Source organism: Furipterus horrens, unplaced genomic scaffold, assembly GCF_987537825.1.
Source record: "Furipterus horrens unplaced genomic scaffold, mFurHor1.1.pri manual_scaffold_3, whole genome shotgun sequence".
In the NCBI taxonomy this organism is placed as follows: domain Eukaryota; kingdom Metazoa; phylum Chordata; class Mammalia; order Chiroptera; family Furipteridae; genus Furipterus; species Furipterus horrens.
In genome coordinates this window covers 164,570,298-164,590,759 of record NW_028327173.1, presented here as the reverse complement: position 1 = coordinate 164,590,759, position 20,462 = coordinate 164,570,298, and positions in this window count along the sequence as shown.

Here is a 20,462-nt window from a genome sequence, read left to right as displayed (position 1 = left end):
TTTCAAAAGGAAATATGAATGCTGGCATGCATATGTCTGTGTATGTGTTTGTGTTACTCACCAAAGAACAGGAATCAGATTAGCATCAGACAACACTTAGTAGTAAACACAATGGAATCATGTCTTCAAAATGGTGACTTCAGTATTTTACATATCTTGTTCTATCTGACCCTCTCAACACCCTACGAGAAAGTGTACTAGATATAAAAAGGTACCCCTCCCCCTAAAAACATAAAAAAAAAAGTAACCCGTATATCTACCCACAATGACTCCAGAAAATCATACCTGAGGCATTCTGTCTGTTCCTGGTCCATATTGGTAACAGATAAAATTGAAGATCAGGAAATTAAAAAGTCAGAGCTGGATCAGAAAATTAGTTACACATTTTAGTAAACTAAAAACAGAGGAGAAATTCAAAGTGATAACCAGAGAGCAGGGTTGAGAGTAAAATTGCTGCATGTGAAGAAGGGGACCAAAATGAAGCTCCTTCTTGAAGCCTGAGGCTGGGGTTAAGCTGCCCTACCCATGAGGAAAGTTTCCCACAATGCTATTGACCACCAGCTGGGAATTTTTGCCTTTAACATGCTACCCGTCACTGAGGCAGGATGTCATAGATATTGTTCATAAGTGGGATCTGACCCATGCTCCTCCCTGTCCTCATGATTGGGTCTACAGTGATGTGAATTTCACCTTGGGAAAGGAGTCCTAAAATGTTTTAATAAAACTTGGATCCACACTGAGGATCCAGGGATCCAAGAAGTATCCTATCAAAGGCTAGATAGAAAGGGATGTGCACAGGGGGAGAAAGAGGAAGAAAAAAGTACATGAACTAAAAATTCCCCATTCAAACTGAGCCTACAGACTTAACCAACAAAGAAATCTAAGAAAGTCAACAAGATCAGTAGTCAGCCATCAAAATATGATATCACAGGTAAAATTAATCCTATAATCTGCCAAGATTAAATGAGAAAAGAGTGTTTAGACTATCCAAAGACAAAGGATAAATTTTTTAAATAATATAATCTTGAGATAAATATACTATTAAAACTAAAAACTTAATAGATGAGATAAATTTTATATTGGACAAAGTTTAATGAAGAATTAATCAAAGGATACTAAGATGATAATATGTTCAACTTCACTAGTTATCGGGGATTTTCAAATTAAAACAGTGGGATACTGTATCACATCCGTAAGGTTAGCAAAAATTTCAAAGTCTTAAAATATCAAGTGTGGGTAAAGATGTGAATATAAATGGGAAATCTTAAATACTACTAGAGTATAAATTGGCACCATCTCATTATTAAATATTTAGCAAGGTCTAGTAAAGATGAAAATACATATACCCAGCATCCTAGCAATTTCACTACTTAGTAAGCTAGAGGGAATTTCACACATGTGCACAAGGAGGTATTTATAAGAAGGCCTATTATTGCATTGTTTTTAGTAACTAAAAATTGAAAACAACCTGAATACACATCAACATAAGGAATAAATTTACATATAGCCATACATACTGTTGAATTCTTTATATTACCTAAAAAAAATGAATTGCAGTTATTCATGTATCGACATGAATAAATCTCAAAAACTAAACACGCAATATGATACTATTTATATAAATTTGGAAAAATTCACAAACCAGTTTTATATGTTGTTTAAGACATATATTTGTAAACTCTAAAATTATGGAAGGAAGTGAAAAATACCAAATTCAGAATGACAGTTACCTCTGGGAAGGATGAAAGGAGAATGTAATTAGAGAATGCTACACAAAAACTTTAATCATGCCTATAGTTTAAAAAGATACTATGGAAAAATTTAAACATATAGAAAAGCAAGAAAAAAAAAAAGTAAAACACATTCTTATGTACCTAACATCCAGCTTCAATAGTTATCAAATAATTATGAAACACTTTACTAATCTTATTTCATTCATTTTCCTTCCATGCACACTTATTTTTCTGTAACTTTTAAAGCAAATATCAGGCATCATGCTATTTTACTCACAAATAATTCAGTAAGCATCTGTAATAGATGAGGATATTTTAAAAAACAAAATTAATATTTTATCATTATAATTATCAAAATTACCAATAATTTCTGTAGTACAATGAATAATGGTCCTCCTAAAGATATCTATATCTTAATCCCTGGAACCTGTGAATACTTTACCTTATATGGTGAACAGGACTATGCAGGTATGATTAAATTAAGGCTCCTGCAATGGGGAGAATATCCTGAATTATTCAAGTGAGTCCAGTGTAATCACTAGGGTACCTATAAGATGGAGGCAGAAGTGTCAGAGTAGGTAATATGAGGAGAACTTACATTGCTGGCTTTGAAGACGGAGGAGGGGGCCATGAGCCAAGGAAAGCAGACAGCCTCTAGAAGCTGGAAAAATTAAGGATGTAGATTCTCTCCTAGAGCCTTCAGAGGAAACACAGTGCTGCTAACACCTTGACTTTAGTTTAGTGAGAGCCATTTTAGATTTCTGACCTCCAGAAATGTAAAAGAATAAAATAGCGTTGTTTAAAAATACTAAATTTGTGGTAATTTGTTACAGTAGAAATAGGAAACTAATGCAGTCCCTTAATATAATCTAACATAATCAATAGTTAAATTTCCCCAGTTGTCTCAGAGTAGCTCATTATGGTACTTGTATCTGGTACTTCAGTAGAAAAACTAATATAGATGTCAGAGGCCAAGATTTCTTATTTTGTAACTTTGGCAATTCATTTACCCTCAATGCTGTTCTGTTGTTGTTGGTTTTGTTTTTAACCTATGTAATGGGGAGTTTTTAATTAGCATCCCTATCACAGGGAATAAATTAGCAAATGGAAACATACTTGTAAAAGGTTAAAATACTTTGCAACTATAGGTCATTGGCTTATAATCCCAATTAGCGTAATAATATTTATTGAGCAACTATAATTTATAATGTACAGGACACTTCAAAACAGAGGCAAGACTACAATATGAAAGGACTTAACTAACTCCTGATCAAAGGAAACTTACCATCTAGTTGTGAAAAGCATCTTAATGTTAAAGGAGGCAATATGAAATAGTGGGCATGGGATATGGTATGTGGCAGGATGCCCAGAATGCCTGCATTGGGCACACCAAGATCTGAGAGTCAAACAGACCTACGTCCAAACCAAGTCTGATTTCCATTTTGGCCAATTACAAGCCCTGTACTCTTGGGAAAGTTGCTTAAGCTCCAAGAGCTCTTGTGTTCTTCAGAGTTAATAGGATGATTAAAGTAGTTCAGCCCTGTAAAGCTATGAGCAGGTAAAAAGTGCCCCTGGTAAGCTGGTTTCTTGTCCAGGTGTTTTTTCAGCAAAGCAAATGTTACTCAGTTCCAAGTCACGATTCAGCAGGATGACTCAGCAGGATGAAACCATCTAAAGGATACACAAGCCCAAGGTGTTGCCATCTCAGAGAGGGTGAGACCATTATCATGTAGAAGCTGAGAAAGTCAATAGCTTCAAGAAGAGTAGGATTTGACCCAAGCTTTGCCGAGTATAGACTATGTAGGTGGGGAGCTAGCAGGGAGGAAGCCATTCTAGGCAATAGAGGACAAGGACAGGGAGTCAGGCTCACATTAGGAGTCAGACAGCAAGGAGATGGTGTCAATGGCAGGGGAGATTTACAAAGGGCAGTAACAGAAGGAAAGATGGGGACTGAAGTTTGCAGCCAGATCGTAGGAAGTTCTTTATGTTATAAACATCCTTCATTCATTAGGTAAGTGTTAGCAACTATAATGCGCTATATGAATCTTTTCCTTTCCTGCAGCTACTGCTTCTACAGAGAACCTTGAGCCTTGGTTTGTCTTATCTTTTGGAGTTCTGTAGCTTAAAAAATAAATAAACCTAGTACAAGCAAAATTAATAAATCTCAGACAATGGCATTGTGACAGAGAGCAGAGCATACTGAGTTTGTTGCCAGGAGCCATTTCACAATTCCTGCTCTGAACCTTTCATTAATCCCCACTGTTCCCATTTAATTTGGAAGCCTGCACAGAATGTCCCACACAAAATTGCCTGTTATCCTATTCACCTTCATCTCTGAGTTCCTGTGTGACCTTTACATCAGCATATATTACCCAGTCCCATACCTTTCATGGTTTTCCATTTGAGGGAACCAACTCTGAGTAAAGGCATTCCTAGTCATGTGCCCCAAGTAGCTGGGTGAGCCGACATGGAAAGGGGGAATTGTTCCAATGTTAAATGCTAGTCCCTTCCCCCTTGCTAGTTATAAACTAGGGGGCTGGGTGGGGAGTGGTGTTGTTGTTAAGCAAACAGAAATCCCTGTGCATTCCAAACAGAAGGACAATGAATACAGGAAATTGATTTATCAAATCCTTGGAACAGCTGGAGGAATGGGCTTTACACTGAGCCCCGCCCGGGGACTCCCATAGCACTGTAGAACTGACCCACTAGGGGAGCTGAGGACCATTCCAGGGTAACCAAGATTTCCTGGGATAGAAAGTCACTGTTGCCACCACGGTTCAGTTCTGTTACTGACATCCAGCTCCACTCCTCACCAGGGTATGATGCTGCTAATTTTTTGACCCTTAATTTGCTTTTCTGGAAGATGGATGTAAAAATCCAACCAGAAAGGTGGTAAATAGAAAAGGAGATAGAATATCTCCCCACTGATTTGAACTCTCAATGAATTTTGGTTCCCTTCTTCTTCCTTCTATAACAACTAAGTGCCTCAGAGACAATAAGCAGATGAATATGGAAGTGAAGTTTAGTTTTAAATTTCTGGCTGCTGACTGTAGGAGAAGAATCTGGGACAATGTCAGGGAGTAATAGACGGGTTAGCACTAGTCCATGAGAAAGTAGTCAGTGTGCTCAAATTTAGTTTAAAAACAGAAGGTACAATAAGCAAGTGAATGGTAATCTCTTCCATGGTCCAGGAGGAAAGAGTGGTTTCATGTGGACAGTGCTTTGTGGCCCTTTGCCCCTTACCAGCTCCATCCCTCCTCTCATTCCTTCCCTCAGTCTCCCCTCCCTACAGAACTTCTCCAGCAGAGCCCAGCAGAGCCAGCCCAGCAGCCGTAGATCCCAGCACGGTCCATGTCTCCATTATAATGGTGTCTGCCTACTTGTTTCTTGCCACAAAGAGACACGATTCCATCATAACCTTCATGATTATCTCCTCAAACACTACATTCCATCTCCTCACTCATGCTGGTGATTAATCTTTTTACTCTTGACTTTTCCTGGAAACTGAGACTAGGCCAGACACTTGGCTACCTCTGGAGTCAATGCACTAGAATCACTCAGCTCGAGAGGGAGGCAGACATGTTAACACATACTGTAATTCAGTGCGATGGGTGTATAAAGAGGGTCAAGTGGGAGGTGGGTATAGAGAAGAGGATCCCTGACTCTGCCACAGGAGGCTGGGAGTGCTTTCCAGAAGGGCCTTGCCTTAGTCACCCTGTCAGCAGCATCCCACAGTCCACCACTTCTTCCTCTTTGGGTCCTCACCCTCTTGTCTGGGGGTCACTACTCCCCCCTTGCTCTCTGCTCCTCCCTCATCTGTCTTCTTTGCCATCTCTTCCTCTTCTACTCAAGCTCTAAATCTTCAGGCTACTTAGGGGCCTCTCCTGGATTCTCTTCCTTCTTTCCCTACAGTTTGTCATTATGTGATTGAACTTTTTCCCTATAGGTTTAAACGTCCACTGTGTGCCAATGACCCCCATACCTCTTCTGTGAACTCACGCGTTCACCCTCCCATTAACATCTCCCCTTGGAGATCGCGAGAACAGCCGGAACTTAGTATGTCCAAAACAGAACTTTTGATTCCAACCTGTCCCCAACCCAGATTCCTCCATCTCATTCATAGGACAGTCATCCACCCTGCCCTTTGTCTTCCCAAGCGTTATCTTTCATGTCTCTCACATCCACCCATCAGCCTGCTGATGTTCAAATTCCAACATTTATCTCTAGTCTCTGAGTTTAGCCTGCCGTCATTTCTGGCCTTGACTAATGCAACAGCTTTTTATAGTCACCCTGCCTGTACTTCTGCCCCTTCCAATCTATTCTCACAGAGTAGTACACGTGATCTGTTACGAACGAGAACTACATCATGCTGGCCATCTGCTTAAATAGCTTCTAATAGCTTCCCATTGCATTTAGGGTAAAATCCAAGTTCCTTCCCTTCCACCTAAGGCCCTGAATGATCTGGCCTATATCCATCTCCCCAGAGTCATCTCCTGCCATAAAACTAGGTGGTGTCAGAGAAGTTGCTTTTTACCAAAGGTTCCTAACCGCCACCACCCCACACCCAGACCAGACACACTCAGTGGACACCAGAGCAGGATCCCCAGTGAAAAAGCAGGATGTGTCCTTTCATGGGAGCTCAGGCAACCCAGAGGACAGGTGCCCTACCTCCTGTATCCTGGTCCCAGGGAAGGGGGAGGTGGGGGTCAGCATGAAGGGATGGAAAGTGCAGATAGGGAGTTTAAGCTTAGAATTGATCTAACATTTATCAAAGGAGAAACTGTTTTATGTCAGAGTCACTTAAGTGGAAATGTTAAGTTTTTTTCTTCCTTTTTTTTAACTCCATCACTTGGAATGGGGGCTTCATAGCAAGGTGAAAACAATTATAGTAACTTTTAAAAGTGCTGTGCTTTGAATATAACTTGTTTGTGGGTTTATATCTTATACCCATTACAGATAAAAATATAATAATAGATATGATGTAAATTGGAAACAAATGAACCCAAATATAAACAATAGTTGTCCCTGGGATGTGAGAGTAACTATTTTACTTTTTAAATATTTTTCTCTTTTCCAATTTTTTCTTCAATGATCATATATGACTCAGAGTCAGAATAACAGTTAACATTTTTTTGAGAGTTCAAGCATTTCTTCATCTGTGAAGACTTCTCTGAATCCAAAGGCAACACGTCTGAGCTCCTTTCCTGTCCTCCCATTACCCACGGCCCCCTTGGCACACTGTATTGTAATGACCTGGCTTCCTCATGATGCTGTGAGCTCTTCAGAACAGGGGCAGTGCCTTTTCATCTATATATTCTCAGTGCCAGCCCAAGACACACAACCACTGGACATTTAATAAGTATTTGTTGGATGAAAGATTAAGAATTCATCATGAGACTTTGGCTTCAGACATTTTAGTTTTAGGACACTTTTGCTCAATTGCTGATTTCTAGGAAGAGAATAAACTTTTTCTCAGCTGTTAACTCGCAGTATGGATGAACTGAACAGGGCCTAGACAAACAAGACCACAGACTGTAAATTGGACTTGTCAGGAGAAACAGAGACAGGTTCATGGGCCAGTACACCACTGTGCAAAATGATGTAACATGGGGTGTAGCATGGCTGGGGCTAGGGGAGGTGACTGAGGCACTCGCCTTGGGTGCAGAATCTCAGAGGGCTCAAAACACTCAGTGATCAAGATAAATCTCATTTTAATGCACTATTTTAAAGATCAAAATTTGTGTAAAAAATTCAGATGAGCAAAGTATCAAAATTGTTCAATAAAGATAAGATTAGGATTGCTTATTTCCAAACCACAGAGCAGTGGGAAGATCAGGTGCCAACCCCCAATTCTCTGACCATGCCTCCTTCTTAGCAGAGAAGGATCCCCGTCCCCATACTGTCCCTTGTGAGGGGTGGGCAGCAGGGTCCTGCTGCTTGCTGGACCTGGGTCACTGTAATGACAGAGGGTTGTGCAAACCTGCCAAGGCTCTGGGACAGGCTCCCTGGGAAGACAGAATGTTTGGGCATGTTCACATCCAGCTCCAGCCTTCACTGGAGGCCCCTGCCGGTGCCTCTGATGGTCACAGTCCTCCCATGGGTGATAGCAGGTCCCAGGCTCACAATATGCAGATGGTCCCCAGGTCGGGATGCAGAGGACCCAGGATCAGGCCCCTCATTTCAGCAGCACTGATGAGCTGGTAGCAGGAAAGGGGTTGTCAAGGTCTTCCATAAACTGTATGTCCTCAAAACTGGAGGTAGCATGTGGGCCCAGAGCCCCATCAGGGACTGTAAAAATGCCAGCATGTGGCAAATAGACCCCACATCTTAAAACAAAATATTAGGAAGAAAAAGTTGATCCTAGCCAAAGTGAATCAAAGAGGAATAAAATGAAATCCCTTTTGGAAGAACTCAGTAGGGGCCCTGTAGAGGATCCAGCCCTTTGGAACTGTGGGAATCAATCACGGAAGTCCTTCATCTGCTTGGTGGAGTAATGACTAGTCTTAGAAAGAAGCATGTCAGGTGAATGTGTTTCTGGTTCAGAATAAAGAATTAATAAATGTCAAAGTGTTCAGTGGTCATAACATTAAACATGAATGATTGAGCACAAAAAAGTCAGAGGCTGGCAATGTATTGGAAGCTGGCAATGAGAGGAGAACCCAAGGGAATCTTTATCTTCCATAGAAAGCATCTATCATGGGAGAATCTAGAGTGGACCTTGTTAATCTGAAAACACCAAGGATTTGTCTCTTCCTTCCTCACTTTTCTCCTCCTCGTCCTCTTTCTTTTACTTTCCCTTTTTCCTCTGTCATTGTTTTTCTCCTTTTCTTTCTTCTTTTTTCCTCTCTCTCTCCCTTTATCTTCCACTTCCTCCTTTTTCAATCTTCTCTTTTACTATTATTCCTTTTTCTACTTCCTTTCTCCTACTGTTTCCAGAAAGATTTTTCCACTCCTAAATGCTTTTGGCTCTGAGATCTGGGACCACCTGGAAAACTCAGAAGTCTTCTTGGAAATGAAAAGGCTACAACACTTTTATAGCATCAGAAAGGAGGACATGTGTGTTGCTTGTATGTATTCCAACCTGGAATGTTATACAGCCATTAAAAATGATGGCCTCAAAAACTATGAAATGGTATGAAAACAGCTTATCCACTACATTTAAATGAAAAATTCAGGATGCAGGATTGTATGTGCAGCATAATTATAATTGTGTTTAAAACCCAGCCAAAGTGGATGTGTAGAGGGAACCTTGAAGGAAACATGCTAAAATGTTAACAGCTATTTTCATTAAGTAGGGAAACTTTGGGGGATTGTTTTCCATTTTTCATTCCTCTCAAGTTTTATTTAATACATATATATTGCCTTTCCAATGAAAAAGTAAGCAGTGAAACAGTCTTTCCAGAAACTTGCGATCAGGACACAGCCATTCTGTGGCTCTGAGGTCATGCCCTGTAATGGGCAGGACTTGGTGACAGCTGAGTGAGAGGCAGCTATTTACAAAACTTTGTCCCAAGCCCCTCACACTGTGTGGCTCATGAAACCCACTTGGCTTTTCAACATCTACACTGGAAACTCCTGTTTAAAGGTTGCTTCCCATCATACCTTGTCATTTATAGCCCTAAGAGGGAGGGGCTATTATCGTCCCCATTCTACAGATAAGGAAACTGAGACTTAGAAATGGCATGTGATTCATTCAGCATCACATAGAAACTCAGTCATAAAATGTTTTAATTTAGTTTGTTCTGAATTCTTCATTACCCCAAATGATCTCCAAGGAGTTTAAGGTTCTCAAAGAACCAGAGGAGGAGAAAGTCTCTTTAGGATTATAGAAATCAGGAAAATTTGGTTTGGGAATGGAACTAGCTCAGGCTACAGAGCTCCATGCCCCTGAGGACTGAATGATATTGGTTATCACTATTGGCTTCTGAGAATTCTTTTCCCTTGACATCTTAGTTCAAAATATTTCCATATGTAACCAAGCTATTAATAGCTAAGGACATAAGAGTTCCACATTCTGTGCACATTACTATGCATTACAAAAAGTAGAGTTCTAAAATATTTTTTTCAGTCAATGTCATTAATTCCTTTTACTTACTATCAAGACAACTTTATAATATTTCATGAAGGAAAATAAGGATTTAACAATTGGACCATCCAATTATATTAACTATTTACATTTTTCATTGATCTCTATAACTTTTTATACATGTATGTTTAAATATTTGCAATCATACTTTTATATAATTTTTGTCCCTCAAGTTTTTTCCACTGTCTATACTTGGTGTTTTCATCATCTTAAGTATGTACCTAATGTTTTTGAAATGAATATGCCACAACTATCTTAATTCCCCTATCGTTGGGCATTCAGGATTTTTATCATTACCAATAATGATGCTATAAATCTGTTTTACATATCACTTAATTTTTTTCATCGCAATTATTACCTTAGGACAAATTCCCAAGAGTCAGATTAATGCTACAAAATATGTAAAAATAGTAATGACTCTAAATATGTTCTGCTGAATTATAATCCAAAAGCATAGGCCAATATACTATACCCAGATTTTAGTAGGTACTTAATAAATGTTTAACGAATGCATTAATAAATGCCATCAGCAACATATGAAAATCTTCTTTTGAATATATAAACTGTTTAAGAAAAAGAGTTTTGGTTGTAACTTATTAAATGCCTGCATTCTAGACACACTGACTAAAAACAGAATTTCCAAAAATCAAATATTCTGTTCTCCATTATTGCATTTTTTCTAACTGCAAATTTCCAAGAAAGTAAGGTTTTTCAGGAGACGAACCTGGAGACCATTGCTAGGGAAAGGGTGAAAAATGCCTTCACTGTGGCCACTGGGAACCGGGTCTGGGGTGGATGCTCTTGGGATTTCCAAGACCCTTCAGCTCTCTGAGCTTTCCCATATCCCCATTGGCTTCCCAGGTCTGTTAGCATTTTCGGTAACCCTCAGCATCTCTTGAGTTTAAATCTTTGGTGTTTCCATTTCTCCTCTTCAGATTCCAGACTTAAGTAGAGTCTTAGAGAGCAGATCCACCACCAATAACCCAAATGAAGATATGCACGAACCAGAACCCAAATTCTAAGTCTCAATATCAAGTATAAACTTGAGGGAAGCAGGAGGGAGTCTCTGAATAAACAAACTGATATCATGACTCCAAAGAGGAATAGCAAACCAACAAGGACAGAAAAGATACCAACAATGGCAGAATTTCCCTAAAAGCAGCAGAAATCATCTGTTACTAGCTCCTTTGATAGATAGTAGGGGAAGAAAACTACAAATGGGAGCTGGCAGGAATAACAAAAGATGGCACTGAACTTGTAAATGTAGTAAAAGTCCAAAGGCATCCATGTAGACCTTTCATCAGGGTAAATAACTAACTGGAAAAGGCTATGCACACCCAACTGAAACCTTACAAAATGTCCAAATGTGTGACACAACGCAAGAGAATGAGACACCTGAGCAAAAGAGTGAGGAGAGTTACAGCAAATGGATAAAGGAAAAGCAAGACCAACAGCACCAGTAATGAAGAATGTTCAAACAGGGTGGGTGGTGAGTTCAAGCCAAGTATCTATTATTTACTCTAAGAGAGTATTTGTCAAAAGTAATCCTTAAAGATAGACCATCAGAAAATGACCTGTCAAAAATGAAACTGAAGGACAAAGACAAGCTCTTCTAAGTGATCAGTTACAAAAATAAGTATGTCACACTTCACCCATCCACATTTGGCCCCCACACAGCAAGGGCCCTTGAAGGGACATCCATCCAGAGCCAAGAGAAATAAAGCTAGTACATGTACAGCTTCATGCCAAGATTATTGTTCTTGTAAGCTCAGAGACAGTGTTCCAAGACTGACCCACAGGATGTGAAGTGATCTGTCAACAGAGTCCCACAGACCTAAAGATTATTTTAGGAAGTAATGATGATTCAAAGCTCAGTAGAATAAAACACTTAAAAAAATTTATCTACTAGTAATTAATACTCATTTTACCAAGATTTGCTGTCTCCTCTATGATCTTCTTTACCCTAAGTCCTTTTTGAGCTTATAGCTCTGGTTAACACACAATGAAGTGTTGACCCTTTTCCAACTAATCTTGTAAGGTCAAAGCTTTGAACTCAAGATGAATTTATTTAAAATGATGCAGTCCTGTGACTGTAGAAACAGGACTTAACACATTGCTCTGCAAATTTCATGCACTGTATTAGTGTTGGTAAAAATAAAAAAGCCTGTGTCAAAACTGGGGAATAACTGTTTAAAAAGGGGCTGTGTATCATTACGCTCACTGAACTTGGGTTTTTAAAAACTATTTTATCAAAGCAATATCTGCATATCGTTTAAACGTCAAACATTCTAGAAGGATTATAACACTTTCTAAATAATTCCATTTCATCACTCCATACTCTCTCCAATCACCCTCTTTAGAGGCAACTATTCTATTCTTTTAGTTTTTTTCTTCTACATTTAAGCAGACACATTTCTAAATAATATGCATATGTTGCTCTCTTTAGATTTTTAAGTCTTATTTTCTGACTTTCTATGATGACAGCTGAGGATTTAACTCCTTCTCTGCTTCTCCTTCCCCATCATATTAGGGTAAATCAATATCTAGTTATTAACGTAGTATTCCTATGCAAGTATTTCCAGTTTTGCACTATAGAGTATTGAGTTTGCTTGCTTCCTTGGTTTTTGTCTTTTCTAAGTGGATTAATATATGTGGATATGCATGTGTTTGTTTTCATGTTATTAGTTGCCTTTGTATATATTGCTAATTTTCCTCACATCTACCAAAAGCTTTTCAGTACAGTTCTACACAGTTGTGAAAGGATTTTAATCTAAAATGGAACTGGAGGATATGAAATGGAGTGCCCTCAGAAGAACGGAAGAATTTAACTGAGAGACTAATTTCCCATAAATGCCTGATTAATACAAGACCAGTGCTTACCTCCTCACCAATGACCTCACACGAAGAATCTCTCGTCATCTGTAACCAGTGAACTTACTGTTTGAACTCTGGCTGGACCTCCCCCTCTCTGCACTCCTTGCCCATAAATACAGCTGGCCCCTTACCCTCAGGAGACTTGCCTGTAGCTTACTACAGCATCCATTTCCTGATTTGTAATTCCTCAGTTGCTACCGGATAAACTTAATTGCTGATAACTTTAGCCTGCCTCAGTTCACCTCTTTATATAGGTTGACAGAGTCAACCACATCAAGAAATTTACCTTTTTAATTTTTTCTTGGGTTTATTCAGCTGGAAAACCTCCATCCTCCTTCTATCTCAGCCAGGTTGCTATCTAGAATGGTAGAATAGTGTCATTCTGGAAATTTGCATTGTTTTTCTCATGGGTTGGATCCACTGCCCTCTAGGTTTTTGTGATGCTATTAAGAAATCTAAAGTTATTCTGACTCTTCTTTTTGTGCACCTGTTCATTCTCATGTTCAACTTGTAAGATCTTTTCTTTGAACCAAGCACTCAAATTTCATAATAGTGTATGTTGATAAGAGCCCTTTTTTTCCACTGCACCCTCAGTGGACCTTTTCAGTCTGGAAATTCATGTCCTTCAAGAAAATATTTTTGAATCATTTTATTGATTATTTTCTCTCCCACAATTATTCTGTCCTCTCTGGGATAACTGTTTTTGGATGTTGAAAGAAGTTTTTTGGTTCTCTGGCTTTTAAACATCTTCAAAAATGCTTTGATTGGGGTTTTTCATTTCTGTTATCATGTTTTTAATTTCCATAAGTAGTATATGTGTTCTAACTGTTCCTTTTTCACTGCACTCTGGTCTAATTTCATGGATATACCATCATCTCTTATTTCTGAGGACAGTGATGGTTGGTCACGTTTGTTGTTTTCTTCTCCCTGTATAGTCTCTAACACATGTGATTTACATTGCTCTGTTTGTCTTGGCCTCTATCTTTTCTGTTAGAGGCTGTCCTCAGATGTTAGACAATTCTTTTTTTTTTCCTTTTTTCATGATACTGGGGTGTGGGATATTTGATTGAATTTCAGACCTGTTGTAGCATTTCCTAGATGAGTTGTTCAGGAACTTCTTGTGTGATTATTTTCATGTCTCTTCCCTTGGGCTTGGGCTTATCATATACTCCAGGGAGTACTTTTCCAATACCGTACCTGGAAGACAAAAGTCTGGCTGCCAGCATTCTGGAAACTGGACACAGAAGATGTTTGGAAGTTCTCGGCATTGGGTATATAATTAACTACTCAATGCCATCAATCATTCCTGTCTACTCCATGTCCAAAGACCTTTCTTTATCCTCTGAAGAGAAAAACTTCCGAACTTTTGATGAGATGGGCAAGAGGTGTAAGGAATGGGAAAAGAAAACTCCCCCACAAAAGTGTCTTTTCCCATCCTTTTGATTTTACCCTTCCTCCTCTTCACTCCCAGTTTCAGAGTTTCTGGTGCTGATGGTTCCTGAGCCTTTTAAGAATTCTACAATGCAATTAGAGCCTCAAATTTCCTCACTTCGTCTTACAATTTTAAGTTAGCTATCACTCATCTGCCCTTTTTTTAGCTTCTAGAGTTTTGTCACTATTGTTGCCCTTCCTGTTTCCTTTCCATATTTTTTTAGAACAATCCAGTTGCCTTATTTTAGTGGGATTTTGGAGGAAGTAGAATTACTGTAGGTGTTCAAGTATTGGCTTTTTTAGATTTGAATGATAGAAAGTTGCCATTTTTATAGATTAAAAATTGTTTGGAAATTGGCAGTTTTGTATAGTTCAACCTCATATGTGCTTTTTTCATATCACTTTAAAGATCTATTTTCATGGGAGAGGAGAAATTATAATATATTTATTCCTAAGTTATCCTCCACATGATAACATAAGATCACTCTGAAAAACTGACCTGAGTATTTTTGACTGCATAATATCTGTTCATATACTACCTCACCATATTAATTGCTCCTTTTCCCAGAAGAGAGTTTCAAACTATCTTGCTAGAGTAAAATAAGCCAAACTTTGGTGTAATCAAATGAGCATTGGGGGTTGGCATTAAAAGACTCAGTTCTTACCTTCAGTATTACTCCATACATAATATTTGCCGTTTCCTGGACCTCAGTGTTTTCATTAATAAAAACCCTCTGTCTTTAGTCTTAGCACTGGTTTTAAAATTAATTATCAGGGTGATCTTAGAGAGTCCTTCTCTTTAAATGGAGGTGATAACATACACTATAGGAGGACTAAATGAACTCATGAAAGTGAAGGTCTTAGTATGGAACCTCGTATGCAGTAGAGCTCTCAACAGTGTTAGCATTATCATTATTAATTGTTGACAGTATAACAAGAATAAAACATATATGACAGGTATTAAGTTATAGGAATCAAATATATGTTCATTTCTTCTCTCGCCAACATTGCTCTATAGATGTAATAATCAAATGAGACAACATGTGTAACATCTCTGTAGTTTGCCATGTATTGCAGACCACTGATCAATACCTTCCTCTGGATTGGTTAACCCAAAGGCAGTTGCAAAATGTTGAAAATAACTGCCAATCAGACAGCTACTTCCTCTCTGCAGTAGCTCCCCAAACCACTGGGATCCAGACTAGCAGAACTAACAAAAGTCAGACAGACCCTGTCCCTTCTAGATTTGGTATATCCCAAATGTATTTTATTTTTCAAATATAAATTGGTTTCAAAGAATAATCCTTTCCCCTAAAATATTCAATATCTAATGAGATAAAACTGACCAAACATTGTTGCTCAATGTGGCTTTTAGTTTCACTGTTGGGAAATCTACTGTGATCTTGTACAATGTCATGAGATGTAAGCATATGAGGATCTGTAGGTGGAGCAAAGGACTAAAAAATTTCTAAGGTCATCACTCCATTGGCTTGAGACTGTTTCTATGGGAAAGTCTTCAACAAGAATGTAAGTCTTTTGTCAGTTTGATAGAGTAGAGTATATCTTGGGAGAAAGTCTTAAAAAGAGCTGTACTGTGATGTATAATTGCTGGTGACTTGTTAGCAGGAAATGTCTTATAGAATAAAAGAATTGTTTAAATCATCCAGCAGCCTAGTTTTTGGAATTACAGAATACTACAGTTACAAAAACCATCAAAGTGGAAGAGCAAATTAACAGTCATTGAGCACCAACTCTTCTCAGCTCTCTGGGGAAGGAAAAGTGAGGGTTATTATCTATTAAGCAGATGAGAAAACACAGGCTCAGGGAGATTAAGTAATATGCCCAACAACTCCCAGCTCTTTGTATTGAAGTAGAATGGGAAATCAGGACTGTCTGATTCTAAAATGTTAGCTTTTTGTTCTCTAACTTGACAGATGAGAAAACTAAGGCTCAGAAAGGGAAAGTAATGCCAAAGTCTCTCAGGTCTCTCAACTCTTAGTTCAGTTCACCAGTCCCTACTCTGTATTGCCTTTTTCACAAGTAACCCTTAGACTGTCACTGTATAAATAATTCTCCTGTGTTCAAAAGTGAGAATGGGATTTGTCCTGGTCTCGGACCTTACTACAAAGTTAATTGAGAGGACAGAGATGAGACTTGCTGTAACTGATAAATGATACTTAGTCTCACCCTGGGATGAGTTTACAGGTGGCCAGGGGACTTGGTCAGCAGAGATTATTTGTAGTTTCTTGATGTGGTCATTTGGTGGTTGTTGAGATTCATCACCTTGTTATTTTTCAGAAGATGTCTGCTAAGTAATTGAGAACTAGGAAGGCCCCTTCCCAACAGTGATATTGGAATATCATCATGAGGACCTACATCATTTGTTTGACTTTGCATAAGAGAAAGCTCATTTGTCTGCAGAAACATTCCCTTGGAGTGTGATGATTCAGGCCATTATTTCTCAGAATCCACTCTAGTCATTACAGAATCCACAGGCCTGACCATGGCAGAAGGATTTTGAATGAACTCTCTGAAAATGCTTTAAAGGGGCATCTTAATAGCTAATTGCTGTACTTATTGCTAGTGTGTTGGGAAATTTTGTTTTAAGTAATGGAATCCTTTTCATGCTGTGAAAGAATTGCCTTACTGATGAACTGCATGTTAAAAAGTATTGAAAACAATTCTATATGTGTATATATAAGTGAAAAGAAGACTTACCATCAGGAAAGTTATTAACTCCTAGAATATTATAAATGCAAAGAATGACGGAAAATATTGAATATATCCATGGAGGTTCTTCAATAAGGAAGAACATGCAATGAAATTAGGATTGCTTTTAACTTTCACTTTTATTTTAATTTCATTTACTCATTTGTTAAAGTGTATGTCAAATATTCAGTATAACATATGTGTTTGTGTGTACATTGTATAAAAATTCAGTGGAATGAAAAAGGTTAGTTTGGTAAATTCTGACCTCATGATGGAAAGATTTTAGATTTTAAGCCAGACAGATCTGAGCTGAAATCTATGATTTGCCACTTAGTGGTTGTGTTATCTTTAGTGACAGAAATAAATACTTTGTATTTCCTATAGAATCAAGATAATAATGCTTACCCATTATACATATGATGAAGCTCTTAGGTGAGTGCCTACTATTTGTGTAGATTGCATAATTGCCTACAATTCTTTACTTTTTCTTGTATTCACACGCTGTGCTATGTATCTTTACAGTGTTCTCCTACTATGAGCAGGACATACTCCCTTGTCTCTTGAATTAGGTTTGGTCATGTGATTGGCTTGGCCAATAAAATGAGGCAAATAGTGACATGTGTGCCAGTACCTAGCCTAGCCTTCAAGAGACCTTGTGTGTTTTTGCTCTGTTTTTGCTCTGTTTTTGCTCCTCTGTCATTATTGTGAGAACATTCTGGGCTAGCTTTCTAGACTCAGGAGGAGGTTAATAGACATGTGGAGTAGAACTTCCATAACTAAGCTGCCCCAGCCAGAACAGAGGCCCCTGCTACTCCCCTGCTATAGCCAACTGGAAGTCACATGAATAAGTCCAGCCAGAATGAACAGAACCACTCAGACAGGTCCAGCCTACATAAGTCAACCCCCAGAAGCATTAGCTATAATGATAAATGTTACTTTTATGTTCATAAAATAAATTCTTTAAACCACCAAGTTTTGAGGTGCTTTGTTACATAGTAGTTGCTAACTGATACACTTATAATAGGGATCTATTACGATCTTTCCTAGTAAGATCTAGAGTTGAAAAACCACAGCACCTGAATTTCTCAACCACATATTTGTTTGTACCAGTTGGCTCCCTTAACACAAACCTGTACACCCATGACTGAGGCCCCAGGAACCCTCCAGAAAGTGCTTAGAGATTCCCTCCAGTAGCTCAAAGTTGGTCTCCAGTCTCCTCTTCTTTGATAAGGTATCCTCAGATTCCATTACCTAGAACCTGTATTCTTCCTCTTGGCCCAGCTCTGCAGACTTTCATGTGGTCATTCTAACAGTTTAGATTTTTATTTTAATTGTGGCTGGACACTCTGTCACATGATATTCATCTTTTCCCAGTAGCTCAGGGGCCTCATCCCACCACATCCCCATCCTCAGCCCAAGATCTGAGATGTGAGTTCTGATTTCCCTTTTGTCTAGGAAAAAAAGCTGAACAAGAATTACCCTGTATAATGCTTAAGTAGTACTCTCATTATAATTTTCATTGGAAACACTTGACTAAACGATTCTTATTGTAGTATGAGGACAAAACAGGGCATTTAGCAGAGTCCAGTCAAAATTCTTATCTCAGAGAAGTGGGATCACAGAACACTGGATTTTCTGAAGCCTGATTATTGGACATCAATCTTTAGGTCTATAGAGAATAGAAATAAAGAAGGTCGAAGAGACAACATCCATGAATGAAATCAATATCAAAAGCCAAGTACATGGTTCAACCAAAGTGTCAATACAAAGGACTTAAGCTAAGAGTGAAATCTAGAAGTGAAGCAATGGGTCAGAAGCCAGGAATCTCATATATACTGAGGTGAAAATATTATTACTGGAGAACAAAAGGGATCCTGGAAAACTTCACTAAACTATTGGATAACTTGAGAGCTCAGCTATTGCTGGGAAAAATACTTCTCAAGTCACATGCTAACTCCAACAACTCCTTCAATGAACTATAAATCAACCAATCATTATTGTCAGAAGACTTCTAATGCTTCCTGGATTATGTGTATAGTACAATTCAAAAAGTGAGTCTAATCCAACCATCCTTTTCCCAATTATTCCCAATCATTCCCAATTATTCAATAGTAGAAGAAGGTAACAAAATAACTGCTCCCACTCACCACTGGGGACAGTTTAGCTTTTTCACTTCTGAGGGATCCCTTGGGTGTGGGGAGAAGCCATCAATAATGGAGATAACTGTTGTTTATATATGAAGAAAATTGTTCATATTTGCCTATGGATCATGTGCAGTAAAGAATTTTAATATGGACTTCAGGCCACAACTAAGAAGGAAGACAACTACCGCAAAACCAGCAATAACCAGAAGTTCCAAAAAATAAATGAAAGTCCAACGTATGAAGTTATAAAGAAGTAATGCTCATCTGGACAGGTAGGAGGGACGAAGCTGGAGAGGAGAGGTCAAGCTGTGCTGTCCATGGTGGCAGCAGTGATGGCAGCAGGACAGCAAAAACACCCGGTTGTGACGAGTGCACAGGGCTCTGCCCCCTATAGCGTAAGAGGTGTGGCAGCCCCACCCAGGAAGCAAAGGTAAACACAAAACTGTTCAGGATGGCACAGATCATGATAGAGATCCCAGTGTTGCAGCTGACCAGACAGCAAATATCTAATCTAACTAAGCAGCAGATAGGAAATCTTTCTGAGGCACAGTTCAGAGCTTTGCTTATAAAAGTCCTTACAGACCTAACAGCAGATCTTAAACAAGATGGGGAAGGAATGAAGGCTAGTCCTGCTGAAATGAACAAAACCACATATGAAACTAGTGGTGAGAGAAAGAAAACCAGGGATCAAATCAACAAATTGGAACATAGGGAAGGAACAAACAACCAGTGCAGAAAGAGGAAACGAAAAGTGAAGAAAATGAGGAGAGGCTCAGAAACCTATGAGACAGCTATAAGTGGGCCAACATCCAAATCATAGGGTTGTCAGAAGGTGAAGAAAAAGAACTAGAAATGAAAAACATTATGTGAAAAAATAATGAAGCAGAACTTTCTTAACTTGGGGAAGGAAATAGACTTACATGTCCAGGAAGCACAGAATAAAAAAAAACTAGACCCAGGGAGAACCACACCAAGACACATTAGAAACAAAATGTCAAAAATTAAGGATAAAGAGAGAATCTTAAAAGCAGCAAGAGAGAAGAAGAGAATTACATACAAAGGGGTCCCAATAAGACTGTCAACTGATTTCTCAAAAGAAACTTTGCAGACAAGAAGGGACTGGCAAGAAATATTTAAAGTAATGAAAAGGAAAAACCTACAGCCATGATTACTCTATCCAGCGAAGCTGTCATTCAGAATAGAAAGGCAGAGAAAGTGCTTCCAGGACAAAGTAAAACTGAAGGAGTTCATCAGATCCAAACCACTGTTATATGAGATGTTAAAGGGACTTGTTTAGGAGAAAGAGGATCAAAACTATGAACATTAAAATGAAAACTGTATCACAACAACCAACAACAGAAGCTAGGAAACTGAAACAAAGGCAAACTAAGTAGGCAATGAGAGTGGGAAAAGAATTATAGGTATGGGGAACATTATAGGGGGAGGTCAGCAGGGAGTGGAAAGGGGGGAAAGGGAGGGATATGG